This window comes from Rissa tridactyla, chromosome 4 (genome assembly GCF_028500815.1).
Source record: "Rissa tridactyla isolate bRisTri1 chromosome 4, bRisTri1.patW.cur.20221130, whole genome shotgun sequence".
Classification (NCBI taxonomy): domain Eukaryota; kingdom Metazoa; phylum Chordata; class Aves; order Charadriiformes; family Laridae; genus Rissa; species Rissa tridactyla.
In genome coordinates this window covers 85,242,642-85,255,380 of record NC_071469.1, presented here as the reverse complement: position 1 = coordinate 85,255,380, position 12,739 = coordinate 85,242,642, and positions in this window count along the sequence as shown.

Below are 12,739 nucleotides of genomic sequence, written 5' to 3'. Positions count from 1 at the left end.
TAAGGTTTTAAGAAGTGCAGAGCTCAAATCACTCATAGCAAATTTAGAAAGTGCTGAACAATTTTGAAAATGAGGACAAACATTTTTTTCAGCCGAAATATGTATAAGAATCTAACCCGAGGCTGCAGTTTGCCAAAAATTCTACAGCCCTATATATTTGTTTTTTACTTCTCATCTGTTTTCACACCCATACACAAGAAAAGGAGTCTTCTCTTTTTGGTCTCCATCCTGCTCTTTGCCAATTCTCTCCATAGTGGAAACTGAACATGAATATGAGTCAGCCGCCCAAAGCCATGAAGTCGAGTAAAAATTTGTAACTACACAAAGAGAGTTCACCCTTTCCTACCTAAAATGCAGATACGATTTTGCAGAAAAAGCCATGATAAAAGCAGGGTCCTTGTATGCAATATCCACATCCACCAGTTACAGATCAAAATTTAATTCCTTACTGTTCCATCAGGAAGCACATCCTATTCCCCCTGCCCCTATGTTTGTTATTTACTGCTAAAAGGAAAGATTAATATCTGCAATAAAGAATCAATAATATTACAGCTACAACATATTTTCGTTCTGTATTTAAAGCAACACCATTCACCAAGGAGTCTGAACAGCTGCCTCAAGTCTTCCGAGATGGGAGTTCTAGAAACTTAAGTTTTCAATTAATAATTTCAGCTGAATAGACACAATAAGTGAGAACTCTACAGCTTTTTAAGCTTGCCTGACTATAATTACTTTATAATTGTTAGAAATACAGATTCATCTCCTCGGCAGATGAATCTGCAGCATTCCTGTGTTTCACAAACTGTCAATGTCTTTTATATAATCTCCTAAGGACCTTTAAATGCACAGCTTGAGGGGAAAGCCGCGGCTCTCCCAAGTTGGCTGTCTGCACAGTACATTCACCTCCACTTTCCACCAGAAGATGAAAATCAGACGAGAAATTTCCCTTTGCCACTTCTCAGAGCATAAATCTTCGTCTTACAGTATTTATCAGAACTGCCCTTAGTTATCAATTTCTGTAGAATTTCTCCACAAATAAAAGAACACAGTTATTCACTTACGTTCTCATAGGGAGACAATACCACGGACGCACAATCGCGCTACATTGCTGTCACCATTGTCGGGCACAGAAGCCCTTGGCAACAGGCACGACCTTATCCTTCTAATATTTGTTAGACAAGGCGCATTTCTTCACACTAAATCTTGAATTTGCAATGTTATATAACCCCGTTCCTTTTATATTTTCTTCAGCATCTGATGTCGTATCTTAAAAGGCCAGCTTTTTATGTTTGCTTACATAAACTTCATGTTCCTATTTAAGCTGAATTAAGAACGCAAAAGCTTACACATGCACCTTGCTGGGTAGAAACACGTAGGTTCTCATTTCCTGATATGAGTTTTCTTCCCACTGTCGAGCAGAACTTTAAAAGTACCCAGGAATTCAATAGGGAATGGAAATGACATCGGACTGAAGCGAAAGGGCACTTTAAACGACAGAATAATTAAACCAAATTACTTCATATCTGAAAATGCAGCAACTTTATGTGAAACTGATTGGAATTTGCAAGTTTTGTCCCATAGAAAATCATCATTTTTCAACACCTCCGCAAGTGGGATAAGAAGGTTAAATATCAAGTAATTACGGCATCAAATATTAATAATGAAGTGCCAATTCTAGTATGGAATCACATGTTCTAAAAATCGCTAACATAAGAGGCGCTCCCTTGAACTCCAGGAGTCCGGATCAGGCTCCAGTTGTGACCTCTGGATGCGTTTTTCTGAGCTATGCTTATGTATCACCAAGTATCACTCGGGAAGCAAAGTCAATTTGGCAAATCATGTGAGTGTCCTGGACAATTATAAATCTTGAAGCGTGAAGAGTTTAAAAAGAAAACACAAATGTTGTGCAGCCCTTAAGCAAACTTGTAATTCTGTGTTTTTTCACTACAGCTGAAGATATGCATAATTACCTTTAAACATTTCTAAATTTCAAGTGACGAGCATTGTTGAATACAGGCTAGCGAGCATAAATTATTCTCTTAAAAAAAATTTCTACCATTGTAATGAATTTTGCCTAATTACAATAAGAACATCACAGATATTATATTTGGGAAATAATTAGAACAATTCAAGCAGGTTTACCTTGCTATGAAATTGCGGTTATAAAATACTCCTAATATTCCTAATATTTTGAGGTCTTGGGGAAACTAAAAGAACATAGGACTGTGTTTAATACACTCACAGAAATTAGTGTTTATAAGGCGGCAAGTATATGTGTAAACCTACATTAATTCCCATTGAACTGCTTATTTAGCAACTAAATATTTATGCACTGAAGTTATGTGGTCCAAAATTCTAAAGATTTTTAAATCTGTGAGCGTTTTAAACACTCTTGCTGCTTAATACGGTTTTTGATCTCTACCAGGGTCTCTAGATTGCAATTAAAAAAATATTGATCTAATAACTATCGTATTGAAGCCAATAATATTTAAGTGGGATTTAGGTTTAAAATGCCAGGTAGGATTTTGAGGGGGTTTGAAGGGGACAGGAGGAAGGAAAGTTACAAAATGACAGTTGATAAAACCATATTAAAGCTGGAGACAAGTGAACTTCACACCAAGCTCAGAGTTTGAGTTCAGGTCTGATAAGCATTCAGAAGTCCAGAGGCTTATCTGGGCTTATCAGAAATAGCTAGCTCCTCTGGGTCTGCAAAACTGAGATGGAAATCTTGCAAGAGATCTTAGTTTCTGGTTAGAAACACTTCACAGACAGATTATTTCATTGCATTTTAGCATTTTAATTATCACTCTGATTGGGACTTGGTAGGCATAGGAAAGTGAGAAGAAAAATGAGCATGCCATTTTTAGAATTTCCATAAAGATTCCTCAATCAAAGTTCAAATTTTCTAAAAAAACCTCACACCTTCAATTTTGGAATTGTATCTGAGACAAAACGTGGGGTTTTGTTTGCTTGTTTGTTTTTTTGTTTGGTTGGTTTTTTGCAACTCCATTTATTATCCAGACCTAGTCAAACTAATGAACCACGAAAAACGATATTAATTTTAGAACTCACCTAGTATTGTTCTGGGATCCGCTGAAAATACCATCAATAATAGAAAATATATCTAGCGTGAAGGCAGCTTGTCAACAAGATGACTGAGTCTTGCACTCTTAAATTGGTTATTTTAGCTCACATAAGATCTTATTGACATGGATATATCTGAAACAATTCCCTCAAACATAGTCATGAGGTCTGGTAAGATCTAAAGCCAAGATAAACTACCGAGCCACATGTTTCCAAAGGTCAATATTATTTATTTCCTTCAAGAGAGGAGATGGTGATGAGCAGGAACCTGCTGAAATTTGTGCCCCGGACATATCACACAAGCTATCCAATAAGACAGCTTTTTATTTAGCACATCCAACATTTTGGTCAGAAATTTTAGTTGCTATTTATTAATACTCCAGTTTGTTATTGAAGGAATTTCTCAAGGATGAAGATAAACAGGGTTTCTAAATCATACCACCTGCTTTTGAAGCAGATTGCCTTTGAAACCCCTCAGAAGTTCTGCTTCGAGCCACTGGTTTGACATCCCGGGCTCCATCCCAGTCTGCAGCAGAGACATGGCCTTGACCTCTTGTATCGGCCAGCACCGCCAGCTGCAAGGCTTTCTGTCGAGGGAGGCACACTGATATCGTGGGAAGATGGAAACCCTCACTGTTGCTACTGCTTGTTTTGAAGTTCTTCCATCAGACACTATTGCTGTTTTCTTTCCTCTAAAAGCTCTTTATTAGAATTTACTTCACAGCAAACGACAATGCACAGCTTTTGTACGTATCTCGCCTTTCCCATCTACTGCCTTCTCCCCACAAGAAGAAAATACAACCAGTGTGGGTTCACAGTGAGATTTCATTTAGCAGCTGCTTCAACATTCACTGAAGCCAACATAAAGATCCCATTGACCTCAGCACACTTTGATTTTTTTTATTCTGCAATGTAACAAAGTTTTACAGAGAATGTTGGGAGACTTTCTTTTTGTTATTAGTCTTTTTAAAGACAGAGAACAGGCGGAGGTGTGACCAGTAAAGGCATATTTTGTAATCTCTTATGCAGTGTGTTATCTATAACTAAAAGAATGATTGCAAAACTTTGTATCTCATCCGTCACTAACTTTAATTGGCTTCGTGCAAACTCCTTCAGGTGTCTGAACAAGGGTAATGCAACTGGATTAATCTCCGGAATTACAGGACCTAGGAATTACCAAGCCCTAGGCAGTGGATGTCTGGGGAAGGCACTACTCTATTCATAACATTCCTAATACTCCCAACACAAAAATAATTTTCTTACCACCATATACCACCACCCACTCTTGGGATTATGGAGATGAGAAGAAAAACTAAAAGAATTTTTAAACACAAGGGGATACTTTCAGGGACCAGCACTGCCATGAACATTCTGGTAGTTCGTACCCCATTGACCAAGCCCAAACTACAAAATACACAAGTGATTTCAGACCACAGCACCAATTACTACATTCAGAAAGCTCTGACACTGTCACTTTTGAATACATTAGAAACCATTGAACTGTCTCTGCATTCATGTAAAGGTGCTTAAATGTTCCCTCTTTCAGCATTTTTCTACCTTAGCTAGGACTCTGAGGTCATTCTGGCATGTGAAGATAATTCACATAAAATTATCATTACTCATTTGAAGAAAGACAAATGGTTGTACAGAACTGTGCTTTTACATAGGAATCCAAAAGGCACAGAATATGAAATGAAATGTCCAACTCTGAGATACTTATGTCTAGTTCTATTCAATTTTCAAGGCACAAAGGATATACTAAGCTAAAAAATAAAAAACAGTGTATTTTATGCATGGAAACGACAAAGATTTCCAAACAGCATATTGGTATCAGCTGTAGATTTCTTTTTTTTTTTTTTTATTAACAGAAAGTTCTTGCAGTGATGTTAGAGTGACATTAGACATTTGCTCTCCCAGTCATAGCCAGGTGATGTTTTCCCCTGTGTCAGCCAATATCGGGGGGAGTATTTTTTGGTTTTTTTTTTTTTATATGTATATAAGTATATACACACGCATATATACATATATATTTATGCATATATATATACATGCATATATAATTATAATTATGAATATATACATAAAAATAAATGCAATATATAAAAACCATTTTACTTGCAAGCCCAAGCACTGAAGCCCAGAAGTTCTCTATTGAACAGAAGCTAGACAGAGAGTGTGAGCAGGCACAATACCGACTCCAGTAAAGGCTGACCTGCAGACACACTTCTGTATGAGTGGGAGGTAAATCTGCTTCTATGTTAACTTAATCTTTGGCCTTTCTCAAGCAGACACTGCGATTGCTTCACTCTACTGCATTTTTTTACATTTAATATCTTCACAGGAAGAATAGTGTTCCAGAAGGACCAAGCCTAAACCACCAAATAGATTTCACACTGGACTGGACCACCGATTAGATGGAAACTCCAGTCCCAGGGGCACAGGTTTAGTGCTTTATTCATTCTTCTGCATCTATTATTTATCAGCAAGGGGAGACTGAAGAAGAGATGGAGAGAAAGCAAGATCTTGCAGTTTAATGCAAAGTCTTAATCTTTGAGATATCAGAGTCAAAAATAAGCTGGAGTGACTGAAATGTAGTCATTCATTTCATTACAGCCCTCACTGGACAGCAGCGTGACATCAGACTGCTGCTCCCTCCCAGGACCGCTCAACCAGAGGAACATGAAAAATGAATCAGCCCCTTCTCAGTGGGGCACGGGTTACAAGGACGCAGCCCAGACCCAATGAAAAAAACACTATTGTCAAAACTGAACTTTAACAGACTGGTTAGCCAGAAAATGAATCTTGTTTTTACCTTGTCTTAACAAAGATCTTGTGAAAGAATAAGCAGAAATGGTTTAGTTTAAAAGCTTCCTTGGCTGGAAGAATGAGCAGGTCAGAGAGAACGTGACAGGCAGGACGAAGCACAGCTTTCACGCATACGTGCTGGAGGAAGAGCACAACCCATGTACAAAACCGATGACACCTTGCTATTAGTATTCAAAGCTGTATTAAAGAACTAAGATTCCAATAAAAAATCCAGGGTCCCATTACCTGCATCTATTCCTCCCGCTCTGCTATAGAAACAGATTGAATGTTACACTAACTGGAAGCGTGAAATTATTTCACTAGCTGGAGTGAAACTTTCTGCAACTGTTCCCCTGATAACTAATCAGTTGAACTCCCACGATGGCCACAAAGTATCCTTCAGATATCCGGGATGTTCATGCTTTTTATGAACATCCTGAATTATACATGGAAGCAAATGGAAACACATCACAGCTCTCCAGCTGGTACAGTATATTCACATCAAACTAATACCACCAAACATATTGGCAGCCTCATTTTGCATCCAGTGAACTTCAGGTAGGTTTCCACGTAGAGTGCAGGAAGGTAATTGGACTTGTCCCAACTAAACCATAGATCCATATGCAGAGGCAAAGATTTAATGGAGGTACTTGTAATTACCTAGCTGCATGCAAATTACAGTACATTTCCCCCCAGGCTACTTTTGCTGGCTATCTAATCTCAGCCACAGGGTGGATCCATAAATTCTGCGGCTCCCCGGTCTCTCTCTGTGAGAGGCATCTAACCTTCTTCCCACTCCCTTTGCATAGATTCTCTTCAAGTAAATCTAGTCCAACAGTCAGACTTTCAGAGTTATCACAAACTATAACATGCAAACATCTCCGGATCTGAAATTAATTCCGACTCCTACCCAACACCTCACCAGCTCAATCCCTCCATCCCCCAAAGAGTTCATTACCCTCCCCATCTGGCTCTGAAAACACAAAACGAACCGATTCATCGCCAAAAAAAAAAAAAAAAAAAAGTTTTCAACAATTTCTCAGCATCGTAAGGAATCCTGGAAACCAAAGTCCTTCTGGATGCAGATGACAGGAATATGAATTTGTTACCAGAGATACCCCTGCATCTAAACTGGCTGGCTGTGCACACCCTGCATCCGTGTATTTATAGAATCCCTACTGAGGTCAACGGGAATAACAGCAGAACAGAGAGTTACCATGTTTTAATACATGGTAATCTATATGTTTAATTTGCTGAGACAATTAATGTACCCTATTCTGTTTCTATTCTTACTCGGAAAGCACAGTTATTCTGCATCTTACACTTCCCACAAGCCCCTAGGAGAGTTTGCTGCTTCATATTAATATTAATAGTTGTCCCTGCCTCCTAGGGTTTAGCGTTCAGACTTTAACATTCTGGTTTTGGAGGAACGTCTTCACACGTAAAGGTCTTGTTCTTCAGCTGCATGAGCACGCCCACTGTGTTTCAGTTCTTCTCACGTGATTTAATTAAAAGCACCCTACCTTTATCAGTTCTAAACGAATAACCAATTGCCACTTTTTCTGTGCTGCTGCCTCCGAGGTGAAGCACCATGGCAGAACACCACAACGTGAGAAACCTCCCGCTTCTCTGCAAGAAAACGTCGTCCTTCAAACCAGTCATCATTCACCTTTACCTTTTCTGAACCTGGTGACAGACAATGTTTCCCCCAAATTTTGTACAAGTTACTTGCTATTTTCTTCAGAACAGATCCAGAAGCCGTGTTCCTCGAGCCCCCTGGCATCAAGTAAACTAACTGGAGCAGTTTAGCACATAAATATGTGGCTATGAAAGAATACGGTAACTGTCACATATTTGGTCCCCTGGCTTTCAAAAAAATTAAATCACCGTTGTTATTACGAATTGCAGCGCTGTATTTACGATGGGATATTGATCTCAATTTTCTCTCCTTCACGTTGAAATAATGCAATTGCTTACTTCACTATGGGAAATCAGGGGACTTTAAATCCTTTTGAAGAATAGCTGTGAAATCTTCAGTTTTACATAGTATTAATCAGGCCTGAAGCCAAGTGACAGAAAACCAATAGCGGTGCTTTAAAGTGAGGTGGAAAAAACTGGAAGTCTTATCGGCTTCTCTGCTGTAACATTAGCGATACATTTGCCTCCAGATTCTGGACTGGAGTAGGTAGAAAAGCCACTGGGAATGCACACGAAGGAAACACCATTTCCCATGGGCTCCATCTGCAGGAGATACATGCAGAAGGGCAGGAGGACACTGTCCAGAGCATCGCTCACAACAAAGACCAGTTTTTCTGCTCAGTCTCTTAGGAAATAATACAGAGGGATGACCACTGCTCTGCTGCCCGAGACCACACTTGAAGAGAAGTGGAGGCCTCACCTGGAAGGAAGGCAGGGTGAAGAGACCTTCCGCTGAATCACAGATCCCTGTGGCCTCAAAGATGTTAGTCCTATAATTGCAGCGGAGGCGGCCCCTTCGCATGCCTCGTCATGCTCCACATCTGCCCAGCTTCTCAGAGCTCAACAGGCAAGACAAACCCATAAAGATGCAGAGTTACCTTCTTATCACCCAGCCCAGTGAGGTTTTGTTTTAGAAGATAGTAAATGTACCAAATGTGTTACTGCCATTAGCATTTTCACATTGCATTAGCAAACAGTGCTTGCAAGGAGCAGAAAAGTACACAGAATTCATTAAAGCCGCCTGGGTTTGGAATACCGGGAAGTGGAAATAATAATAGACCCTGCAAGGAAGGGAGCAGAATTTGCTACCTGAGACCCACAGAAATCTCAAACAGGGGAAGCGGGAGGGCTGAATTTTTTACAGAGACATTCAGCTATATTGAAGATCACGAGTAGCCTTTAAATTTTCAAATCAGCAACAAAACTCCAAGGAATTTCTTCTTATGATATGTAGCAGCTGCAGTAAAGGTTTTTCGTGCCCTTTAACTAGTTTTCTGGAGGAAGGAATGAGCATATGTGCTCTGATAGTGTGGAAAGAGAGCCGCAGCACCATCAACAGCTGACACTGCAGAACAGTTTTCATCATTTATTTAAACTGGTCTGAAAATCTTTTGAAAGCATATTCCATTCTCATAGATCCAGCTGTGAAGATACTTACAGTATTCAATATACATGCTTCTTTGGTCAGCTTCTTCCCACACATCCTTGACCCCATTCCTGCTTCTTTTCAGTGTTTACGGTCTTAAGATTTTTGCAGATTGTTATCACATCTATTAAGCTATACAACACAGAACTGCAGGCAAGAAAAACACTGAGCTGACCTTAGAGGGGCTGCGTGCGGCCTCTCAAATTACACAAAACCCACACAGAGTCAGGAGAGTCAAAAAGTTAAAGGGAAGGGAGTGCAGGGAAACAACAGTTTAGATAACTGTGAACTGTTCCCTGAAAAGAGTCCTGTAAGAGAGAGTCATTAATTTCATGGGTCTGGAGAAAGAGCAGAGAGAATCAGTGATCAAGTCAAGAAGTACTAGAGTTTATGAATAAGGCATTCATTTTGATTCAAACACAGCAGCTAAACAACAGGCCTATTGGATAATTTTGTCTTACAGCCTTACTTGCTAACCTGTGCTAGATTTACACACGCATTTAAAACAAAATATGATAATAAAACTAAGAAACAAAACTCTGTAGAACAGACATTTCCCAGTTACTTTCATGTGGATTTTTGAGACTAAAGCTTTGAAGTCCTACAAGCCCAAATGTGAGAGATCCTGTACTCCGCGAAATTCTGAGCACAGCTTCTTCTCTGTAGCGTAAAATCCTAACAAATAGGGCTGGAAGGGAACTCAATGGGTCAGCCAGTCCATCCTCCTGCCCGACGCAGGATCAACAAGACCTACATAATTCCTGGCAGACATCTGCCTAATTCTCTCTGAAAACCACTAGTGATGGAGGTCCCCCAAGCCCAGGGCAATCCGTTCCAGTTCTTCACCCTCTTTGCCATTTGGGTGTCTTTCCCAACATCGCATCTAGTTCCCCCGGGCTGCAGTTCATAAATGTCTAACGCTTCTTTTCCTAATCAAGAACAGAGCAGCTTCCTCCTTTCCCCATTGCAAGCACCTTCAAGAAACGTGAAGGCTGTGAATTATCCATCACATAATCCAGGAGGAGATAGATACTGCGTGACAATACTGATGCCACCTGCTCACGTGCCAAGAGAACGTGTGTTTGGGGACAGGCAGAAAAAAAACACTGTTTCAGCAAAAACTATTCCACTATTGAATTTTGTATTTTTCCAACCATGGGGAGATGGCAGGAAATTCCACAACAGAACAGACTAAGCACTCATCAATTCCCAGACCTCCAAAACACTAAGAATAAAACCTAACGGAGAAAACTTAACCAAGCATTAAGACAGAATAGATAAATAGGGGTACTGGTTCTTCCTTTTGTGGATTTTTCCTGTGCTGAGAAAACAGGAAAGTGATTTTTGAAATACAAAGTAAGGGGTAGGATTGTGCTTTGGGGAGAAGGGTTGGGGGTTTTTTGCGTATATGTAGATATTAGGGACATTTTCTTCAGGATCTGTATACCCTGTGTGAACTACAAGTCTCAATATATCAAGTCTGCAGTCTCTAGGCACACAGCTGTCTTGTAATTCCTGTGCCAGGCAGTCTGCTAAGAAATCTGACAGTGATTTTAATAAGTAGGTACCAAGCCCTTCAGTAGTCTGTGTTTGTTCCTTCCTACCTTCCGAAGCCTGGGTATATGATGCGGATGTGGGTCAGTCTTTAGCAGGATTTTAATTTCATTGTGTACAGCCCTTTCATACAATTTGCTGCATTTCTGCCCCCTATTTAATAACCCATGTAATTAAGAAATGTACAGAAAGAGGAGTCTCTTGGGTTTAAAATTAGCAAGAGCCGACTACTTTGTTCATCTGAAATCAAGCTAAAAGCAACTGTTAGGGGAGACCTTCATATAGAAACACTCAGAGGAGCAGAGGGTATAATTCTTTAAAAACAAAACCTTAAGAGCACTGGAAAAAAGAATTTTCATCATGACTAAAATAACAGGCCTTCAAATTCAGCACTGTGCCGCTACGAGTAGTTAGCTCAACATCAGCATGTTAACTCCCTTGGCACATTCGTTCCTCATTGCAGAATCAAATATCTTTCCAAAGAGAACGCAGACACTCAAGTGCACAATATTCATTCTAACATCATAATATTATAATCCAATCAATATTTTAGTAAATAAGCTTAATCTTTGAACATTGCTGAAACCCTGCAGGGCCAGGAGATTTTCTCTTGGAAGGAAGGGCACTTGAATAGCACATTTTTGAAGTCTTCTATATTTTTTAAATCACTGTGTTCATTATAGCACTCTGTTAGTTTTACTTTTCTGCCTTATACCAAGCTGCATTTTTAACTCGTTTCTATAAATGAAAGATGGAATAGTCTTACGTTATAAGGTTGATTCCCACTTGTTGCAATCAAGAAGATGATGACCCCGTTTTCACACTGATTGTGGTTTAAATTGGATATACAGAGCTTCAGCAAAATCTTAACCGTGATTTTCATTCCCAGTTTAAACCACATGGAGTCTTCAGGCTCAGAACAAAGACAACGGAATAAAAAAATTGGCTTCTTAAAATAGCTACAGCCTTCTGCATCTAGATGTGCTGATGATTTCCAGCCACATTTCAACCTGTAAAGGCTACAATTACCAAGCCCATCAGCTAGGTTAGGGTTAAGCCACTTTATGGAGTGAGGAAAGAGGCCCAGCTGTGCAGAGATGACTTGCTCCTCCATTGGATAATTAAAATCAGAATAAGAGGTGGGATGATCCTCAGCCTTTTCTCATTCCGTTTCTCTCCCATTCCTCTGAAAAAGCTTCCAATTATATACTGAAAAAATTTGGCGATGTCAACTATGAACTTTTGGACTGTTTTTCACTTTCTCTCTATGTCTCTTCAGCCCCGTTTCCTCCAACAATAGATGCATACTATCCTGCCTCCCCATAATTTTTTGCCATTTTAACTCCCACCTTCAAATCTTAATCTCTTTTCTCCTGCCTGCTACAAAGTATTACAGTCATGCTCCCTTCTGATCAACAGGCTACATACAGTTCATTTCTTCCCCAAAACTCTTCAGATTTTGGGGTTTTTTGAATGACAAAGATTGTCTCCAGTTCGTGGAGACAGCTCATGCACGCACAGATATTTCACTGCCTCACTGCTCCTGACCACGCAAGATCCTCTGCCTTCCACAATGCCATCGTGCCCTTCCACGTTTCGTACAGCTCTCTAGTCACATTTTAACCATCTTCTACCCTAGCTTTTGCATCGCTCTAATACCAGAGTCAATCCTCATATAAAACGGCACGGGTGGAGCATGGAAGAGAAAGGAACAGCCCTACCCTGCAGCTCTTGTGCTGCCCTGAAGTGCACCCATTCTAGCCAAGGGTTTTCTCTTCCAAAGCACGAATCAGGACAGAGGTATAAACGAGGACTGGACTGTGCGTGCAGTGATTTGCCCGTGCTGGTACATGAAAGTCTGCCTGTGCCAAGCATGCAGTTCTGAGCTGGAAGGGGTTTGCTAAGCAGAGGATGCTGCACACTCAAGAAACAGGACCTGGAGACGCAGAAGTTAAAAGAGGAAAGAAGAAAGCACGTACAAGCAACGTCTCTGTTTTCACAGAGACAAACAGGTATGAATGCACGCTCCTGCTACCAGAAGGTGTATGGGCTCCCACAGGAAGAGCCCGGTACTATGCTGGAGGGAGGAACAGAGAAAATTCGGCAGGCTCAGTTAGCCCCTGGAGCCAGAGGGGAGCAAGAAGGCAGAATAGCACAAAATGAGCTGCTGCA